General features: G+C 36.6%; 1 pseudogene; it reads right to left on the bottom strand.

Moving 5' to 3' along the window:
* Window positions 1–3,654: 3,654 nt before the first annotated feature.
* LOC140511372 (large ribosomal subunit protein eL32 pseudogene) lies at window positions 3,655–4,146 on the bottom strand (annotated as a pseudogene).
* Between the last annotated feature and the right edge of the window lie 18,970 nt (window positions 4,147–23,116).

Genomic DNA, 23,116 nt, shown 5'->3' with positions numbered 1-23,116 from the left:
TTCCCAGTCGTTTCCTGGGGGGGTCTCGTGAGGACTCTAACCCGAGACTGTCCACCTGGAATTGAGCTTCCATCCCCAGCAATTTTTAGCTTGGGGAATCGCCAAATGCTTGCAAAAGAAAACAGAAAACTACTGGCAGTGAAGATGCCCTTTGGTCTAGAGAACATGATGCTGTTTTCAGAATGCGGATTTTATTAAATTTAGAAGCTCATTTCTCTGAACACATGTCTTATAGTACTGGGTACCTTGGAGAAGAATGATCATTCCATTAGGGCTACCAATAGATTCCCCTCCCCCCTCGCTTTTCATTATAATTTCAGCATTCTCTCCAATGTCAGAGTGAAATGAGTTCAGAAAGATCCTGACTGTGGCTGAAAGCTTGCTATACTCCTCAAAACTCATTGTCCCTGAGTGAGTAAAACTCATAGAGACAGATAAGCTGGGATCTTATCAAGAGAATGACTTCTCTTTCACATCTTGGGATATAAATAGAACCAGCTGAGGCCAATTATTCCCTTTTCTGTCTGCAGAGCAAAAGAAGGCTCTCTGGCTTTACCACTGACAACAATACCTGTCTGGTAGATGGTGGCTGCATCTCTCGCTGAGTTCCTAACTATGAAATTTATTCGTGAAAATACTTGGCATATCTCAAACCCTTATGTTGGGAGCTATGGACAGCTAGGTGAGGGAAATTTAAGTGCAGTAAATCACGTTTCTGAACATAGACCAAGGTGTGAAGACAGCAAAACCTACTTAGTGAAACATAAACACTTAGGAACATGTAATCAATCTGATACAGTTAAGTTCAGCAAATATTTATAAAGCACCCACTATGAGCAGAACACTGTGATAAGCACTAAGGGAGACCTAAGTTTAGATAAAACATGCTGTTTTTGCTGTAAGGGATCTTAGGGATCATCTAATTCAACCTCTTCAGACAGTATATAAGATGCTTCAAATCTAGGAGTTCTAGGGAAGAATGCAGTTTATGTTCATTTAGTTTCCTACAGCACTCCTATGAGTAGGCAAGGGATATAAAAAACATAGTCTGCTTCCTGTAAGAGCTGTTTTTCGATGAAGATGGAAGAACACTGGTCCTTGGACTCATGGCTCCTCCTCTGGAATGGGGACATGAACTTGGGGTCTGGTAGACTTGATAGAAACCATCTGCTCCCAGGGCCAGTGATTTTCCAGGTCTCAGTAGTCCAGTTACTAGATGAGACCTCTGATTTCTTCTTGGTACACCTTAATGGAGAAGGGAGAATAGCAACTCCAGGCAGTTCCCGAAAGGAAAAGCACACTGACCTCATGTCTCTTTGACTTTTTAACCTTTAGTTTCTCAACTTTCTGTCATTCAATGGTCCTCCTCATCACTTCCTGTTGTCACTTTCTCTTCTGCTCCTCAATCCCACTCTGTGTTACAGCGTCAGTGGCAACTTAGGGGATGAGTCAAGTCGCTTAAGATTTCATACCCTTTACAAGATTTAAAAAAAAAAGATCCATTCCACATCTGAAAGGATTGTACCCTTTTATAAGATGAAAATGTGACTACTCCGAGTCTGAAAGGGACAAAACCTCAACACTTCATTTCCTGTGTTCCCTGCCTATTACAATTGGTAATTTCATCTGTGAGCTGAAAAAACTCAATTGATTAGGCATGCCAGATCAACCTGCCAGTATACAAGGAACTATGATCTGTGCTGAAGGATATCCAAAGAGAAGTGAGCCACCTAACTTCTTCCCAAGGAATTTATAATCTAGTCATTATTATGTGACTATACTTTAATTTCCAAATCTCTCAAGGAGTGAAAATATTACTTATAAAGAATAACTAGCTGAATAATGAAGGTCATTTTTTTTGATTAAATGGATTCCTGCAAGATTTTGGAAAAAACAAGAAAAGGATCCAGTCTGAAGTATATAGATTTGGGTTGTATATGATAGCTTTGTTTGGTTCAATAGACTAATAGGATCATTTGAAGAATACTTTATTTATAATAATCCCTTATTTCTTATTGTGCTGGAACTGAAGCACAGAATATGTTGTTGGTGGGAAAACTATTTTAAAGGAACTCTTGATTAACTCAAAATGTGTGTGTTCATTCTTCATTGCCAAAGAAGACCATGCTATCAGAGAAATAATGGCATGACTTGCACTTTGTTTTGAATGAGGAAGAGCTGTGCAGATCACCAGTCTCACTTCTCCTCCAGAGCAATCTGAATCCAGTGACTAGATATTCATCAGGATGACTGAAGATGACCCAGGATGAGGCAATTGGGGTTAAGTGACTTGCCCAAGGTCACACAGCTCGTGAGTGTCAAGTGTCTGAGGTGAGATTTGAACTCAGGTCCTCCTGACTCCTGCACTGGTGCTCTATCCATTGTACTACCCAGCTGTCCCATTTAACTTAAAATATCAAAACAGTGGAGAATGTGGTTATGTTCTGATTAAATAAACTGCAATGTGAAATTTTCTTTTTTGGCAAACAGAATCATAGTGTCACATGTTAAGTTATTATTCACAGGGTAGCATTGTGAGAACTCTATGATTTTAAATGAAAAGGAATTTAATAAGTACTTCCTAGGCTGCTAGGTGGCACAGTAGATGAAGCATTGGGCTTGAAGTCAGGAAGATCTCAGTTTAAATTTTATCTCAGACACTTAATAGCTGTGTGTCCTTGGGTAAGTCAGTTAAATGACTTGGGTAAGTCATTTGACTTAATTTCTTGAAATGTGAAATGGGGTTAATAATAGCTCCCAGGGCTGACATGAGGATCAAATGAGAAAATAACTATAAAGAGCTTAGAACAGTGCCTGGCACATAGTAGGTGCTATATAAAAATGCTAGCTATTATTTTTATTTTATTATGTGTCTGGCACAGTGCAAAGCATTGAAGGTAAAAATATATACAAAAATACAACAAAAGAAAAAGTGGCAGAAAGCTTACATTATAATAAGTGGAAAGGAAGGAATTAATATTTTTGAGCACCTACAGTGCCAAGAACTGTGCTCAAATGAGAAATATCTCATTCCATCCTATTAGGAAGAGTTAATGCAAAAAGGGGAATGCAGGCTGGGAAGGGTGTTTTGTTCTGAAAAATCACAACACAACGGTGGTGAATGCAACCAATGGGGAGGGCAATTGACACACCCTTCTAGGAGTTTTGGTGATGGTGGTTTAACAAGATGACCATTGTAGATGGGAATTTATTTATCTGTTATACAGATTGGGTTATGATTTTTATGACGGTAAAGATTGCACTTGGTTACTAGAGGGGGGGTTATTTTCTGTTTATGTTATGTGAATGTGTGAAGTAATTTAAAAAGGAAATTATAAAGAAGGTGAAAGGAAGCTGTTTGTATGTGGGCCAGAAAATGGCCAGAGTGAAAAAAAATGCTACAGTGGAAACATGACCTGGTTGGAGCTAGAAGAGATCTGACTTTGAATGTCACCACTGACTCTGGCTTTTTTTTCCTACCCCTTTCTTTCAATTTTATTGATATATTTTGTTTATACATCACAAGCATTTACACATTACTCCTACTTCCTGAAAGATCATTTATAGTAAAGTAAAATAAATAAAAAGAATAAATTGACCTCATCTGATTCAACATTTTATATCTATAGTAATTCTATATCTTTTTAAAAAAAATTAACAGAAATCTATTTTCTCTCCTATCCATATTCCATTGGGGGGGAGGGAAAGACAAAAAGCACATTTATTTTTCTTTCTTTCTTTTTTTAAATGGCCTTCACTCCTCATTCTAGCATTTGAATCAGTGATCTTGATGGCGAGCTGAACTGCTTTCTCAACAACTTTCTGATTCTTAGAGGAAACATTGTGAACAATCTCAGCACAGTAAGATTTGTTGCACATCTGAAGCACTTCTAGTTCTTTGACATTTTGTACCAAAAACTTCCTGAATACATTTGGTAACCTGTGTTTTGTCTTCTTATTGCTTCCATAACCGATGTTGCACATCAAGATGTAGCCCTTGTATCGTCTTCACATTCTGTTATCATCTCCTCTTGGTTTATGCCAATTTCTCTTTATATTGACATATGTGTCTAACTGGTGTCAGATGAACTTTTTGATCCTCTTCTTGACAATTTTAGGTTTCAAAAGGGGTCTGAGGGCAGGCATGATGCTGGCAAGAGATAACAGTCCCTTGATGGGAAGCACTGAGAGAAAGAGAGACAGAGAAGGAAAGCAAAAAAGCATATTTCTTATAATAAATATACATAATCAAATAAAACATTTTCCCAGGGGCACACAAACATATTTATTTCTCATTCTAAGTCAATCAGCTTTTTGTAATTGTAGCCTATTTCACCATATATCTTCTGGAATCATAAATAATCATTATGCCAAATATAGTTTTTAAGTTTCAATCTTATGTGATCATGGGAGCTTCATTTCCTGATTGGCTAACTGGTAAAGGGAATATAATGTAGTGAATAAAGTATCAATTTTGGAGTCAGAAAGACATGAATTCTAGTCTTGTCCCTTTGTGACTATGTGCTAGTCACAACGTCCCAGTACCTCAAGCATGGTAGTTATGTATGATCTTAGGTTATAGAAGAGTTAACTATATGCATCAATGGAGGGATTTTCCACAACTGGACTTTATCATGTTGATGAAGCAACAGGACCAGAGCAAAGAAAGAATGTGTTTGGGGGGAGGGGCAGCAGAAGGACCTGAAGTATTAATTTCACAAAGTTATTTTGGGGTGCAAATGTCTATCTAAGTAGATAAATCTTTGTAAATACTATGGTGCTACATAAACATCAGCTATTACTATTTCACTTTCTTGTTGTTGATCCTATTTAGGGATTGACTCCTCCTGGAAAGAGCCAAAGTTTAGGAGACAAAAGTATTGCTTCCAATAAAAGAAACTAAGGAGACATAAAATGGTTTATCACCCAGCAAAAAAAGTATTCACTATAAATGGACAGCTGAGCCTTTCCTATTTATTTTACTCCCTTCTGTTAGCCACCAACACAATCCTGTTTAAACAGGAAAGATCAGGAGATGGACCAGTCCCATGCTTAGCTCTGCAACTATGCCCTTTCTCCTGCTGATTGGAAAAGTTAAGAAGAAATGAGACTTTCTATGGTTCTCAAGGAGTGGATGACCCTTTATTCTTTGGTTTCATCTCTCTCTCTCTCTCTCTGAATGGTTATTGGATCTAAATCCACCTGCCACCACCTACTGGCCTTTTCCCATTTCTTCCCCAAACTTATCATGTTTTACTGAGCCCTAAGTCATAGAAATTTGGTATAATGGACTCACCCACCACAAAAAAAAGGAAAAAGAAGAAACTCAATCACATGCAGTATTTTACTGCTCACATAGAAATTATAAAAGCAATAAATGATATATAATAAAACATCTACTTTTCAGCTGTGTGTTAGCAGATTCTAGCCCCATCTAGATATTAAAAATGCTTTTCTTAGCCTTGAAATTCCAGGCTTGTTTAGTTCTCCCAGGAGGGAAACCAAACATGGCCACTCCTCCTAGAAGCAAGCAAAGGAGTGTAGATAATGTAGCCCAGATCCTAGCTGAGCATGAACGAATTCTATCTTATAGAATCATTTATTAGGTGAAGACTCGGGATCTTCGTTCCCCCAAGCTCAAATCCTTTTTCTGGCAGCATGGGGCATGGATCAAAGACCTAGATCAGACTGAAGTTTTATGTAGTTTTTCATTTGGTGTCCTTTGACAGGAATTTCTAAATGAGTCTGGGTTTGTCTAGTTCATCATTCATGCTATTAGGTGAATAAATTCAACAGCGAATAGATTCAACAAGGGGAAAGAAAAGTCTATTTTTGCCATTTCACCCTGGAATCTCTGATCTTGAGAACTTCAGTTCAAGTTTCCAGTGGCCTAAAGTCGTGTCCTATCCCCTCTTATTTTTTAAGTTCTTCATGGTGTCCATGGTACCTCCCTCTTACTTCTGAATGTTTGTATGCATCCTCTTGTGCTCCTCACTGACCTCCCAAAGCTCCTGTTATCTTCAGATCATGGGAGGGACAGGTGAAATAAAAGTCATTCAGCAAAAAGATATTTAATATAGCAGCTGAGCTCTTCCTATCACCATTTTTGATGCTTTGGGTACCACTACTGAAAAGTAGTTTGTACTGTTCTCAGAGTTCTTCCTCCTTCCCCCACCCATCACAGACTCCTGTGGGGATTAAAATTATTCAAACTTTAATAAAAGAGACTGAGGCAGAGCTCTGAGCCAATGACACTTTATTAAAGGGTCCATGGTCTCCTCTAATGAAATAGACTTCAGATCTTCCTCACAATCTGAGATGCCTTCTCCTTTCAGGGTCCTATTTTTATAGGGTTAGATATCTAAACATTCAAGAATAGCTACACCAAATATAGAAAAATTCCATTGGTTGACATAATGTGTGGGTTAAAATAAGCAAAAGTGATCTGTCAGCAGGATTATGAATTGGGTGAAGCAAGGAATATCTCCACTGACTACATAGTCATAAGATGAGTGAAACGTAAGGCATCTCCACTGACTGGGTGATCATGAGATGGTCATAAGATGGACACCTGCTCATGTTGGACTAGAGAGAGGCACAGAAATATATTTGGGGAACTTTCCATGTAGCTGAGTCACTTCCCTCACACTGGGCTTGGTCACCATGACAAAGAAAAAAAAGGTGGGAAGCATCTAGCCAGCTTCCTTAGATTATGCAAGTGATCTTACTATCTGGAGCTCATAGTTCTGGGGCCAAATATATGGAACTTATAATCACTACTGCTGTGAAATCATAATGAATTGACTAATACTGATTAAAGTTTGAGTTGGGGTCCTCAAGGAATCAATTTTCTCACTCCTACTTGTAGAGGTGTGTGTGTGGGAATTCGTTTTCTTTCCTTCAGTTCCTTATAGAGGAACTTTTTAGGAAACAGGAAGGAAAAAAAGTTATGCAGGAAATATTTGTGTTAACAATTTGATGAGTCTGTAGGACAAATTGAATTAAAGTAACATTTTTTTATTTTTGTATGTCTCTATTTTTATGAGAAGAGATCTGAATGCCAGCATAGTGTTCCTAGTTTTCCTCTGTTTCTAGAAATGAGAATATTTCCAAAAATTATGCCAAAGGTTCTTTGGAAGTATTTTAGTCTCAATTAACCTGCTTCAAACTTTGCTTCATATGTCTGTGGACTCAGATTGTAACAGACTAAATTCTTTCAAATTTTGAAATGTTTCCTAGTGTATTTATAAATTATTTGAAATATTTCAGCATTTTTTCATTAGTGGTACTTTTTTAATCCTTAAATTATTCAAAGTCAGTTTCTGAAATAAAAGTTTATTTTCATATTGAATGCTATGGAAAATAACATTTTTTGCTTGTCTGAACTAATCCTGCAATTGAGATTTTTGTGGGGAAAAATTTTAACATATGAACATCAGTATGGCATAGTCTATAGTTTGCTAGACTTGGAGACAGAAAGATCTGGATTCAACTTCCACCATAGACACTTGCTAGTTAAGCTCTAAACATATCGCTTACTCTTTTCTGGTTTCCATTTTTATTGGTATATAAATTGGAGATACTAATATCTGTAGTACTCATCTATTATTATTAGAATCAAGTGAGTGACATGGAGGCAAGATGGTAGAATAGAAATATAGCTAAGCTTTACCCCCAAAACTCTTGTACACATATTGAGAAAATGTACCAGATCAAATCTTCATTAGAAAAACCAATAAAATAATCACAAAGAATCATATTTTCAGTCTGGCAGAGGGAGAGAGACAAAGGGCTTGGAGACACAGGGTTTGGTGGTCTAGAAAGGCTATGTACCAGGATGAGAAGTGACTCCAGATCCAGCATAGAACAAGGTGAAGGAATAGGATAGAAATTCTCTACTTTTCTACTTAGTACTGGGTCACTGATCCAAGATGGATTGAGAAGGGGACATCTACTTAAGACTGGCATTCTACAATGAGAAGTCATCATGGGTCCTGGACTGGGTACTGATCCAGAAACAAATTTGGAAGGAAGCAGCAACTATTTGTCTCTAATATCAGGAACAGAGTGGGGTCTCAGCTCCAGCCCTCAGCCTAGTCTGGAGCCTGTAGGGGATTAACAAGAGCAGGAATCCTAATCAAAAGTGAGCCTGAAGTGCTACCAGAATGAAACCACAGAGCTTTCCAGCTAGCTGATAGTGGCTGAAATCATCAGTAGTCTCTGGAACTCCAGCTTGGGGCATGCATAAGGCATATTGCTCAGACTCAAACTCAGACCAGGAGGACAATAATCAGACATTTCCCTGTATCAAACCACTCTGAAAGCACTGAAAACTTGGATGTCCACAGTGGAGGCTGTTTCTGAGTTCTGGAATAATGGAACACTTAATACCTCAAGAAAGCAGCAGTAAGATACAAACTCAGTCCAGACATTTCCTCAGAATTGTGCACAGTCGACTTTATCATAAAGTCAGAAGATGAAAAGTAGAGTAGAAGAATGAAAAAATAGACTAATAAAAAGAATTCTACCAGGAAAAGTTTTTACAAGTTTAACAATGACAGAAATCCTCAAGACAAACCATGTAGAAGGGAATAACACCAAAATATGTATAAGCAAAGTCCAAAAAAAAAAAAAAACACAGCCTGGGTGCAAGTTTGACAAGACTTCCTGTTTTTTTAAGAGGTAAAAATATTTGTATAATTGAAATGAAAAAAACAGAAAAGAAATGAGAACTATAGAAGAAAGACATAAAGGTTTAGTGTAAGAAGCACAAAATTTGTCTAAGCAACAGAGTCCCTAAGAATTAGAATGATATAGAGGATTTTCAAGCATTCTTAATGAAAAGACCAGAACTGAATAGAAAATTTGACTTTCAAACACAAGAATCAAGAGAAGCATGAAAAGGTAAACAGGAAAGAGAAATCATAAAGGACTTCCTAAAGCGGAACTGTTTACCTTCCTACATGGAAAGATAATATTGGTAATTCTTGAGATTTTTCTCAATATTTGAATAGGTGGAGGGATTACACACACACACACACACACACACACACAGCACAGGTTGAGTTGAATCAGAAGGAATGATATCTATAAAAAAAAATTAAGGGGTGAGAGAGGAATATATAGGGAGGAGAAAGGGAGAAATGAAATGGGACAAATTATCACTCATAAAAGAGATAAGAAAAATCTTTTTCAGTGGAGGAGAAAAGGGATGAGGTGAGAGGGGAAAAGTGAAGCTTACTCTCTTCACATATGGCTTAAGGAGGGAATAACATGCTCACTAAATTTGGCATGAAAATCTATCTGACACTGCAGGAAAGTAGGGGAGAAGGGGACTAGTGGAGTGAGGGGGATGATAGAAGGGAGGACAAATGGGAGAAGGGAGTAACTAGAAGTAAATACCTTTGGGAAGGGACAAGGTCAAATGAGAGAATAGAATAAAGGGGGGGACAGGGTAGGATGGAGGGAAATATAGTTAATCTTACACAACATGACTGTCATGGAAGTGTTTTGCAAAATGACACATATATAATATTGAATTGCTTGCCTTCTCAGTGGGGATGGGTGGGGAGGGAGGAAGGGTGAGAAGTTGGAATTCAAAGTATTAGAAATGAATGTTGAGAATTGTTATTGCATATAACTAGGAAATAAGAAATACAGGTAATAGGATATAGAAAACTATCTTGCCCTACAAGAAAAGAGAGAAGATGAGGATAAGGGAAGAGAGGGGTGTGATAGAAGGGAGGGCACATTGAGGGAAGGGGTAATCAGAATGCAAAGTGTTATGGGGTAGAGGAAGGGGGGGGTGGGGAGAAAAATTGGAACTCAAAATTTTTAGGAAATGAATGTCATAATCTAAAAATAGATTAATTTAAAAAAGAAAAAAATGTACAGTGTACAGTGGCAGAATATGCACTATATAAATGTTAGCTTTTTGGGGGGGGGGACATGGTTATTGTGGGAATTTGTTTTGCTTTGAATTTGTAACAAGAGCTTTTCTTTCTTTTCTCTCAAGGAAAATAGGGTAGGGTAGAGAACAAGATTTTCATTGAAAAAAAGAAAAAATAATTAATAAAAAGAATAAAATAAGATAATATAGAAAAACACCTCGCAAATCTTCAAATGTGATATGAATGTCAGTTATTATCACTGAGTTTTCAGGGGCTCTTTATTTGGTTATGGAACTATGTACTTTCTTCAGAGTGATGCCTTTTGAATGGAATAAGAACTAAACTCAGAGACACTAGCTTACTGTTGTGAGCTAAGTACTTCTCACCTCCAACAAAAGTCTTGACATTTCATGATTTAAATGCCAAAATCTGGAGTTAATTGGCTCACCAGCCACTCAGTCAGGCTATTGCTACCCTCTGCTGGCTATGGTGAAATTTGCTATTCTATCCCTATTCAATTTGTCTGTCCTAGGTCATTGCCTTGGGTCACAATAGTCCCAAAGACAAGAGACTCCTTTTGGTGCGGTCTAAGGGCATCACCAGGGCTACCCTCCTTTCTTCCTCCTTTTATTGTTGGTTGTTGCCGTGCAGAACAGTGAGGATGGTATCAGTGGCAATGTTCAGGCTGAAGGGAATTCAGAAGTGGAATACAGGTTCAGCAAGTCTATACCTTGGTTACCAGTACATGTGCTTATGTAGAAAAACTGAGTGCACCAAATTGAGAGAACTCTTTTTCAAGCTTGAGACATTTTTGTTCACTTCAATACTGACTCACTGTAAAATATCTCACCTCCCTGTATGCCCCTTTTATTTGATCTATTTACTGACCTGTGGTGCAAGGGAATTTGGGGCCTTATTGGGGTAGGAACTTCTAGAATGCATCAATCCACTGAGCCATGACCTGTTTGGTATGACCTTGGCCCCACCCAGCAGCAAAACCCAGAGGACAAACACATTTATCATTTATGGGCCAGGCTATGTACCTGAATTAGATTGATGTTTACTATTTCAAAATTCAGGAATAAAATAATAAACGATCAAAATTAGATAAAGCAAATATAAAAATAACTAAAATAAAATTATAAAATATATTTTCTGCTATATTGAGAATTATCAAGCTCATAGAAAGCCTTTGTTTGAATACTAAGGATGTTCAAAGTGCTATTCCTTACTCGCTATATGATGATTCTTTTTGGTGTAATTATTTATCTCATTATCTTAATTCTTATTTTAAAATAAAACAAGAAATAAGGAAAAGTATGTATGCATATATACGTATATGTATGTATGTATGTTTGTATGTGTGTACATATTTATCGAGAAGATGGAATGTGAGTCAAGACCTGAGTGAGAGAGCTATTGGAAAGGTTTGGTTTCCAGCCATAGGGGAGAATAATACCTCAGTCATAGCTGAATAGTAAATGGGACCAAAAACCAATATGAAGCAGAAGGCAGCAAAAAAATCTGGAGATATCAACCCAAGGAAGTATAAGGTGTAAATTGAGATTAGTCATACACGGGGTCATATGATGCAGGCAAGAAGATAATTCTGAAGTTAAGTCCCTAAAAGCAGCAAAGTTTCTCAGAACTCACACACAGCAATGACAGGAATTACTGATGAGTCTTTGTGATTCCCAAACTACTTTTACTTCAACTTGTCCATCTTGGCACCAAGGCATGAAATTTGGTGCCAAGGTAACTTCTGCATAATATATATATATGTATGTATATAGGATGCCCTGCAAAATGATGCAAACCAGGTTAAGTTTGGACATTTGATTCCCACTTGGACAGGTCAGCTTTGCATTAAAGTTTTCAAATTGCTATGTCTCAGCTATTGGATGATAGTGACCAGTACATGGCCATAATCAACAGAAAGGATCAAGTGCTGTTCATCCCTACCTATCAGATAGATTTCCTAATACCAGAAGATAACTTGGGATAACTTTCAAGCTCTCTTTGACTCTCAAAGAGCTAACTGTCTCTCTATCTTTTGTGGAAAGCTCCTTTTGTGGAAAGTACTTTTTTTCTCCTTGATCTAATATTTATTCATATGAATATGTTACCCAATAACTTTATAACAGGGACATGTTTCTGCAGCTATATCATTGATTGTACTTTATTGATTCACTCTTAATGCAAGGACGTAGTGTATAAAAATATTAGAAATTAATAAAGTAAATAACACTAATGTACTGAGTGATACTATTTTTTTCAGCCTGTGTGATACTCCTCAGATCTGGTAGCCCTCCATCTGATCAAAAAATAGTTAAACTTGGAAGCTCAGTTAACTTTTTAGCTTTCCCCTCCTTCCCTTTCCTCATGGAGAGGTGAGGAAAGATGTCCACATGAAGGCTTTCTCAATTTATGAAGAATCTCAGAGGATCATATATTCATAGACTTAGAACCTGAAGTAGAGATCATTGAGTTCAACCTTCTTATTTGCAGATGAGGAAACTGAGGCCCATAAAATTTTAGGGACTTGCTCAGAATCAGATAACTAATAAGGATATGAGGGAGAATTCAAGTCTAGGTCTTATCAATTCCAAGTCCAGTGCTTGATCCAGCATGTTAGGGTCCAGGGTTTAGTCCATTGCTACACTATACCAACTCAGATGGCTTCTGCTAGTCTTTACCATGGCAGCATGTGTTTTTTAAGGTCAAATAACATTTAGACATCAGTTCTCATTCCAATAGCCATTTTCTTCACTCCTCAATCTCTAGTTGTAGTCATTTAGTTTTAAGTTTGTCCTATTCACACAAGAAAATGAGGGTGTGTGTGTGTGTGTGTGTGTGTGTGTGTGTGTGTGTGTGTGAAAGACAGAGAGAGAGAGAGAGAGAGAGAGAGAGAGAGAGAGAGAGAGAAAGAGAGAGAGAGAGAGAGAGACAGAGACAGAGACAGAGACAGAGACAGAGAGACAGAGAGAGAGACAGAGAGAGGGTAAGAGAGAGATAGAGATTTTTCCTCTATAGGGTATAATTGGATCAAGCAGAGGAAAATGTACAAGCTCTGTTAGGAGGGGAAAGAAGTGAAGGGAAAGGGGTTCAAAATATTTACCTGAGATTTATGTTGATATGCAAAGAAACTCCAAATATGCCCTACCTGAAATACAATGAAAGATAGAATAAGAAAACATTTATTATTAAAGAACAAATATAAATTTAAAGAATATATAAAAATATCAATCACATAGATTACATCATTATTAATATTTTGAAGTGCAAACTCAAAAATCTTAACATTTTACCACTTGTCACACTCATATAACGCAAAATTTTTTTTTTTGGAGGGTGAAGCAATCTAGGTTAAGTGACTTGTCCAAGGTCACACAGCTAGTAAGCGTCAGGTGACTGAAGCTAGATTTGAACTCAGTTCCTCCAGACTCCAAGGCTAAATGCAAAATATTTGCAATTAACTGTTCACAAAATCTGTCTGCTCTTTGTTTTTTCACTAAGATGCTAGTTTTCAGTAATTTTGACCTAAGTTCCTTTTTATTTGAAAACAGAATATAGTTAAAAACATTTAAAAATAGATGGTATTTAAACAACATATACATAGGCCACTTAACCTTTTGTATCAAAAGAATAACTAAAAATTAAAAAATAAATGATTTATTATACTGAAATAAAATTGAAACTCAAAATTTTATTCATAAAGACTGCATTAAAAGTTGATTCAAGAAAGTCACGACTGCATGTAATAAAATGGGATTGTGTTGTTGTACTGTCAAAACACAGAAGTTAATATTTCTATAGAAGTGAAATACTTAGAAATGCTCAGTTCATGATAAAAGTTTATAATCTGTTATTCAGAATTGTAAGGGCAATAAACAGGAAATATTCACCTACATCACCTATATCTAGTTTTATATGTAATTACATTCTTTCCTTAATATGTAATTGGCAGTTTTTTCGTTATTAGGTTCTACATTAGTCATTATTTGAAAATGTTGTGCATTGTTATTATTTCTTTGAAATCCACCAGTTTTACAATGAATGCAAAAACAATTGACAAATTACGATACTACTAAGATAGTCAAAAAATTATACAATATAATTAGCCTTTGGCCCTTTTAGGGACTGCCTGGTCCAGTAATTGTACTGTCTGCTCTCTGTCAGCCTAGGGATGGTTTTGCATCTATTTACCTTCAATTTTGTGTGTTCCCCGTATACTAAGATTTCTTATTAACACTCTGTCACTTTGCTAAAGATGCTGACAACGAAGCTGAGAACCAGACTGCTGTTTATTTCTACCTAAGATTTTTTGGGTTGAGGTCATAGTTCACTTTTTAGATGATCTCTCCCCTGAAAAGTATACTGATGGCAATCTCCACTCTCCTGAACTTTCTGAGACTCCAAAGCAAAGTTAATGGGCAATTGCGGTTCTAATATAAATATATATAATATATATGTCATATACATACATATAAATATATATAAAAATCAGCAGGCATGTGGTGAAGTCTATGGCATTGTTTTTGGGGGCATAGTATCCCCTTCTCAGCTTCTATTACCAAAGTCACATTTGTGGGTTGGGTTCCCCAGGTGATGTTCATTCCAGGTTCAAAGTATTCTAGGAGATTATATGTCTAACACTAGCTCATGAGCTCACATGAATCTGTTCAACTGAATCTTTCATTTTTTCCTGTTTTATTCCAATCTCTGATGAAGAAGCTACCCTTCTACTTGTCAAGGCCAAATCTCCTACAAATACCTTCTAACCCACCCCTTCTCATCTTTTCTCCAGTCAGCAGTCAGTCAGTCAGTGAACAAACATTTCTTACTATGTGCCAGGTACTGCACAAAGTGCTGGGAATATAAAGAAAAGCAAGCCCATCTAATCATTTTTCTGCTTCCCACCTAATCTTCAGTTTCTGGATTTGCATGGCTTATGGGTTATAGACCTGCCTCTCCATTTGTCTTTCCTAGTGTGCAGTGCATGTTGAGGTCATCGTTGGCTGGTGTCACTTGCTACTCGTCTTTGATGGGCAAGATCTAACTTAGTGCTCTTCAAAATGCGAGTTATTGGATTGTTGTTGTCCATAACTGAAACTGAGCCTCTTATGCAGATTTGAGACTTAAGAGGAACAGCACACTTCGAAGTGAAGAACCTCAATTTGTTTTGATGTTGTTCAGTCGTTTTCTTTTTTTTTTATTTTGTAATGTTTAACAATCACTGCCATACAATTGTGATTTTATCCCCCCCACCTACCCTCCACTCCCCCCCTCCCTCCCCACGACTGCATACAATTCTGTATAGATTCTACATATACTTTCCTATTGAGTATATTTTCACTATAGTCATGCTATGTAGTCAGACTAAGATAAATGAAAGAAATCGTATAACAGATCAGAACATGATACACAAACACATCCACATACACAAACATGATCTGCTACAATATGTGAGTAACTTCCATATTTCTCTCTCTGAGTGTGGCAGGCATTTTGCCTTGAGATCCTCCATTGGGATTTTTTTTTTTTTTTGGTAAGAAGTTCTTGTGTTATTACAAAAATCTAAGTCTACCAGAAAAAACTCTCACACACTGTGGTTGTTGCTGTCCATAAAGTTCTCCTGGTTCTGCTCCTTTCACTCAGCATCAGGTCATATAAGTCCTTCCAGGCCTCTCTGAAGTCTTCTTGTTCATCATTTCTTATGGCACAATAGTACTCCATTACATTCATATACCATAATTTATTCAGCCATTCCCCAATTGATGGACATCCCCTTGACTTCCAGTTTTTGGCAACTACATAGAGTGCTGCTATAAATATTTTTGTACATGTGGGACCCTTTCCCATTTTTATGATCTCTTGGGGATATAGTCCTAGTAGCGATATTGCTGGGTCAAAGGGTATGCACATTTTTGTAGCCCTTTGGGCATAGTTCCAAATTGCTCTCCAGAATGGTTGGATGCGCTCGCAGCTCCACCAACAATGAATTAGTGTTCCAACTTTCCCACATCCTCTCCAGCATTTATCATTTTCTTGTTCTGTCATGTTTGCCAATCTTATAGGTGTGATGTGGTACCTCAGAGTTGTTTTGATTTGCATCTCTCTAATCAATAGTGATTTAGAGCATTTTTTCATATGATTATAGATAGCCTTAACCTCTTCCTCTGAAAATTGCCTGTTCATATCCTTTGACCACTTATCAATTGGGGAATGACTTGTATGATTATACATTTGGATCAGTTCTCTATATATTCTAGAAATGAGGCCTTTATCCCCGAGCTTAGCTGTAAAAATTCTTTCCCAATTTACTACATCCCTCCGGATTTTGGTTGCATTGGGTTTGGTTGTGCAAAAACTTCTCAGTTTAATGTAATTAAAGTTATCCATTTTGCATTTCATAATGCTTTCTATCTCTCCTTTAGTAAAGAATTCTTCCCTTCTCCATAGATCTGATAAATACACTATTCCTTGCTTCTCTAGTTTATTCATGGTATCAATCTTTATACCTAAATCATGTACCCATTTGGACTTTATTCTTGTGTACGGTGTCAGGTATGGGTCTATGCCTAATTTCCGCCACACTGTTATCCAGTTTTCCCAGCAATTTTTGTCAAACAATGAGTTCTTATCCCAGAAGCTGGGGTCCTTGGGTTTATCAAACAGAAGGTTGCTATATTCCTTGCCTACTGCATCTTGAGTGCCAAGTCTATTCCACTTGTCTACCTCTCTGTTTCTTAGCCAATACCAAGTGGTTTTGATAATTGCTGCTTTATAGTACAGTTTGAGGTCTGGTAGCGCTAGGCCACCTTCCCAAGCATTTCTTTTCATTAGTCCCTTTGATATTCTGGACCTTTTGTTTTTCCAAATGAATTTTGATATTATTTTGTCCAGCTCTAGAAAGTAGTTGTCTGATAGTTTAATTGGTATGGCACTAAATAAGTATATTAATTTGAGTAGAATTGTCATTTTTATTATATTAGCACGGCCTATCGATGAGCAACTAATGTTTTTCCACTTACTTAAATCTGACTTTATTTGTGCAAAAAGTGTCTTGTAATTGTGTTCATATAATCCCTGGGTTTGTTTTTGTTCAGTCATTTTCAACTGTGTCCAACTCTTTGTGACCCATTTGGAGTTTTCTTGGTAGAGACATTGGAGTGGTTTGCCATTTCCTTCTCTAGCTTCTTTTATAGGTGAGGAACATATCAAACAGGAATACATGACTTGCCCAGGGTCACACAGCTAGCAAGTGCCTGAGGCCAAATTTGAACAGAGGAAAGTGAATCTTCCTGACTCCAGGTCCTACGGGCACCACCTAGCTTCTCTTTCAAATGATTTTGAGTCTAACCACCAGGAAGTCCTCTTTGGGTAAATTCAGTAAGTTTATGTTGAGCACTATTCTCTTAGTACAAGACTGTTTTCCGGCCTTTGGAGCTAACAGTACTAACAAAAAGAGCTTTTTTGGGTTTGCCTAAGCCAATATTGGTGCACAAATGAAACATAGTGTTGCAATAGGATCACAAACCATACCTGCTAATCCTGGTCAGTCATCTCACAAAATAGCATTTCATTGATAAAAATGGGAATTAATGGGATCACATGTGGGTAGATGAATGTGAAGTCATCTCCATCAATGGGGAAAACAAAACAAAACAAAATTTTAAAAAATTTGTGGCACACGACTTATTGGTGGTCAGTCATCTTTGTACAATGAACAAGCCTTTAGTGACTTTAAGTTTGTAACAGCTGAAGTTATGAGTGTTCATAAATTAAAAGACTTTAAAAAATTTTTTTGCCAAAAAAGGTACAGATAGTCTCCCTATTATTCAGGTAAGTTGAAGTTAATTTCCTCTACCCACACATTCTCATGCAGAACAATAAGACATCTCTTAGTGCTACTGAAAGCATTGCGGTATTCATGATAAACACATTCACTTGGTAATATTTTGCAGGTAAAAAAGTGTTGGCCAAAAGTGGAATCACAGGCTTATTTAACTCTTTCTTTTGACAGATGAGGAAACTGAGACCCTCAGAGATTAGCTGATTAACATAGCTAGTGAGAGAAAAAGCCAGGATCAGAATCTTAGTTCTTCGTTTGGTCCTGTCCAGTGCATTCTTTCAAGATGCTGAGTAGCATGGCATAAAAGAAAATAAAGGAGTGGTGGCAATTAGCTGCTCAATTCAAACTATCTTGACAGCCATAGAAGTTAATGTCCTCTTCATCCCCCTGCTTCACTCTACTATAGAACAGATCCGGCTCAATACATCTTTAATTATAAAGATAAATTCATTAAGATTAAATAAAGACAATGGAAAATGTGGAGGAGGGATTAAAAATGAAAAAGCTCAGAAAAGGTGTGTTAGATCTTAGTTACTAAAATCATTTTGAAATTTAAACAAGCTGAAGAGTCAGCCTGGTCAAACCCACATCTGGGGTCAAGTTCAGCCTCTGCTTTAGGCTGACTTTGGGAACATGGGTAGTTTATTTGACTTCTCAGTGCTCCAGGTAAGTCTCTAAAACTTTTAGCTTCAGATGAGTTGCAGATTTACATTAGTAGACTAAATTTCTAAATGGGGAGATCTCTACATTGTTAAAGTCATTATAATGAACCAAAAAGAGAAAGGTTCACACATTGTTCACTAAAACTAAATTGTACTTTTTTATTTTAAAATAACTTGTAAATTAACTTCTTAATTTTTTTCCTCCTGGCTCATATAGATAGATGAAGCTTTATTCTGGAAAAAAAAAATTATACCTCTTTTCATTTTCTCCCACTCCTTATCCTGATCTCTTTGTCCCTCATCTCAGCAATGTGGTAATGGTATTTTCTTTTCACCTTTATCCTATAGGATTTTGTAGATTCTCAGTGAATATTTTCCAAACTTTACTTTAAAAAGAAAAAGGTAAACTGGTGTTCTCTACCATCTTTCTTTCCATTTAATCAAACTGTAAATAACTTTTTAGTTTGTAATCATAAGTATCAGTTTCTACAATATGACCCAACACCATTCCTCATCCACTCATAGATCCTTATTCAATAGTTCTGACTGCCGCAAAGGATCAAAAAGTCACAGATTTAGAGTTGAAGCAATCTTAGAGGTCATCTAGTGTAATTCCTTTATTTTACAGGTGAGGAAACTTAGGGTCAAAGAAATTAAGAGACTTGCCCAAAGTCATGCAGATAGAAACTGACTGAGTCAGGATATGAACCAAAGTCCTCTGACTAACATTTCTGAGGAAGACCTCCAGTGAAGGGGAAGCCATGAGTTCTTGAGATAGACAGCTCTACTTTGGGGCACTTCTAAATAGAGAGAAAAGGCAAATGGCATTGTCTGTTCTTTCTTGACACCCCAATGTAATTGTTCCACAACTCTTTAGCTTGTAACTACAATATAGAACAGTTCCAAAAACTCAATTTAGCTATTTTTTCTATACATTGAGCTGGAATCTGCCTCTTCGTTCACTCAATGTTCCTAGCTCTGTTCTCTGGGAATAGGAGGAATGAGTCTCCCTCCTCATCGATAAGATAGACCTTCCACTGTTTGAAGGTGGCTATCACAACCCATCTAAGTATTTTTATTTTCCAGGTTAAAAATCTCCAATTTTTTTAAACCAATTTAATGCTCCCTCAGCATCCTAATCTCCTACACTGTCTTTCTCTCTTCTAATTATTATATAATTGAAGGGGGTTATTCTGGATATTCTATGAGTTGGCCTAACTTTGGAAAAGAATGTCCAAGATTTCTCCACAACAAGTAGATGATTGCTAGCCCTAACAAAACTTTTGGTGTCCCATCTATTGTGAAAAACAGTGAGTCTAATGTGAGTAGATAATTAGTTCTGTTTTGGGAATCCAGATAAAGATATCTAATAGGCAGTCAGCAATATTGGACTAGAGTTAAGGAAAGAGGCTGAGGCTGGATATATACATATTTGAATGTCTCTGTCTCTCTCTGTCTCTGTCTCTCTCTGTCTGTCTATCTCTCTTTCTCTCTCTCTCTGTCTCTCACCTTCTCCCTCTCATATCTAAACCTACAGGAATTGGTAAGATTACCATGAGAGTATAAAGAAAGAAGAGATCAGGATGTGCCATAAGCATCTCAAATTCAATATATCCAGAACAAGATTCACAACATTTCCCCCCAAAAGCACATCTTCTATTTTCCCTCTGTCTGTTGAGTGTACCACTATCTTATCTTTTCAGTAACCCATGTTGGCAACCTCAGATTCATGTTCATTTCTTTCACTTCCCTTGCCTCCCTATTCAGTCAGTTACTATATCCACAATATCACTCATGTTCACTACCTTTCCATTTATATGACCACTACTTTCATTTAGTCCTTCATCAACTTTCACCCAAAGTATTGAAATCACCTCTAAATTTGTCTTGCAGTCTTTTTTCTCTAATATTGGCTCCACATAGCTGACAAAATCATCTTCATAAAGCATGAATTTGACTGCGCCACTCCCCTACTCAAGAATGTTCAGTGCCTACTGCCTGTAGGAAAAATATGTAAAATATTTTCTTTGGCTTTTAGAGACCTTCATAATCTAGTTCCAGATCTCCTTACGAGACATTTTAAATTTCTCCCTACAAATACTCTATGTTCTAGCCAAAATACCTTACTTATTATTCTATTCATACAAAATTTCATGTCATATTTCTATGCCTTTATACGAGATTTCCATCAAACCTAGAATTTTTTTCCTCCTTATTTGTCTCCTAGAACTACAACCTTTTTAAAGCCTCAACTAGGTAGTGCCTCCTAGTGGTACTAGTTATTTGTGATCTCCTCTTCCTTCCCACTTTTATATACTTTATATTTATCTGGATATAAGTTTTATTTACCTCACTAGAATTCAAACTCTTTGAAGGCTAGAACTATTTAGTTTTTGTTGCATTCCTTGCTCATCATAGATACTAACTGATGTCTTTTGACTGGACAGTTCAATTTAGTGAATTTTTAAAATTATTGAATTATTAGAATTATTGGAAATATGAAATTGAATTATATGGAATATTTGGAATATATATGGATACACATATGGAATGTTATATGGAATATATGAGTTAAATGGAATTATTAAATTATATGAATTTATGAATTACATGAAATTATTGAAAACAATAATGTTTTTTGGGTTAACCTTGGGAAATGGGAAAGTACTGGAGCTGTGACTGGGGTAGTTGTATGCCATTCCTAAATTTTTAGGGCTAAAGGATTTTATGTAGAAACATAGGTAATAATGGAGATGGACTGCTAGACTGTAAGCTCTTTGAGGGCAGGAACCATATCTTATTTCTCCTTATAGCTCTTTTAGCCTGGGACATTGTTGGAACTTACTAATAAGAGGTCGTATCAAGAACACTGTTTCAATGCTTCTAATAACTTCAAAACAAAGAAAGAAATGTGTTGATAAACAAGTGTGCTGGAAAAGTTGTGTACCAGCAGAGTTGGATATGATACGAATGTGATAGAACTGTTAAATATTTCACAGAGAGAACAACCTACTTCTCAATACTTGTTTGCTTGTTTCTAAAGATCAAATTACTTAGGGCAGAGGATTTAAAATAAATGAAAACTAATCAATTCACTGTCAAAATGAGAATGCTGTTGCTTAGAACCATAAATTGGATATAAATTACATCTGACAGATCCTAAATTGAAGCAAATGAAATAAAAAGAGAAAGGTACTATTTCTGACCATTTTAAAATGATGACTTTGTCTTTGAATGGAAATTCTACCCAGGGTACATGGTCATTGGCCTTGTTATCCCTCAGCGAAGCTTCTACATATGATATACTTAGCAGATAATAATGTCCTTGATTGAAACAAATTGGCTGAGGGTAAGACAAGCAAGAGACACAAAGGTGTGATGGCTAGTGTCAATTTTGATCTAATGGATTGGCTAATGAGCAGTGCTCAATGTGAACTGAAGCTTCAAGTATCCCTATCACCTACCCTTAAGATAAGGTCAGTGTGACCAACACATCATACCCATTTGGAGAAATGCAGCCATAGTATAGAATTTACTTGCTTTTTTCTTTGCTCCATTTATTAAGTTTTATTTTGAACATCATCTGGATCCAACTTACCTTTCTTTCTCATCTCATATCTTCCCTCTCCCTTTCTTGTTGAATTTATGCTCTATGCTAGTGGTTTTCAAATTTTTTGGTCTAAGAACTCTTTCTACTCTTAAAAATTGGAGATGCAGATGAATTTTTACTTATGTAGGTTATATCTATTGCAATTTACTGAACTGGACATTAAAACTGATGGATTTAAAGAATAGTTATGTATTAGTTGATTAAAATAATAAACCTATTGAATGTTAAGATAAATAATATTTTTAATGAAAAAAACTACATTCAAAAAACCCCCAAGTTAGAGAAGTGACATTACCTTACACATTTTTGCAAATGTCTTTAATGTCTGGGTTAATTGAAGTCACTTGGGTTCTCATCCCTGTTTCTGCATTCAATATGTTGAGATATATTGTTTTAGCTTAAATACATAAAGGAAATCTGATTTCACGTAGATATATAATTGGAAAAGGGAGGAATATTTTAGTAGACAAATCATGCCTTAGTATTATTATGAAATTAGTTTTGACCTCATGGATCCTCTAAAGGGGTTTCTGGGACCTCCAAGGGTCCTTGGATCACAGTTTGAGGAGTGCTTCTCTATGGACTACTGGCCTCCAAACTGGATTACTCGTTATCCCACAAATATATCTCATGCTTTTCCACATTTTCTGTCTCCAGTCCTTGGCTCACATAGTTTTCAGTTTCTGAAATACCACTTGCCAATATTCATTTGTTGAAATCCTACCCACTCTTCAAAGTTCAGTTAAGGTTCCACTTCTTCTATGAAGACTTCCCTGATTCTACCAGTAGGAGGTGATGTCTTCCTCCTCTGAAATTTCCAGGTACTTAGACACACTACTATACTGTTGAAGGAACTTTATTTCAGTTTGTAACTATGTAATACAAGTTACCAAACTGATCACATCCTTTGATCCAGTGATCCCATGAATGGAAATAAACTACCAAGAAAGTTATTTAAAAAAAGATCAACGTATGCCAAACTGTTGATAGAACTATTTTTGTGATAGCAAAGAACTGGAAACAAATGAGGAGTTACTTGATTGAAGACGTTGAGTAAACTGTGCTATAGGAGTATAATGGCATGGTTTTTTTTCAACAA

This window comes from Notamacropus eugenii, chromosome 1, assembly GCF_028372415.1.
Source record: "Notamacropus eugenii isolate mMacEug1 chromosome 1, mMacEug1.pri_v2, whole genome shotgun sequence".
In the NCBI taxonomy this organism is placed as follows: Eukaryota; Metazoa; Chordata; class Mammalia; order Diprotodontia; family Macropodidae; genus Notamacropus; species Notamacropus eugenii.
The sequence above is the reverse complement of the archived record's forward strand: the minus strand, read 5'-3'. Positions and strand labels throughout refer to the sequence as shown.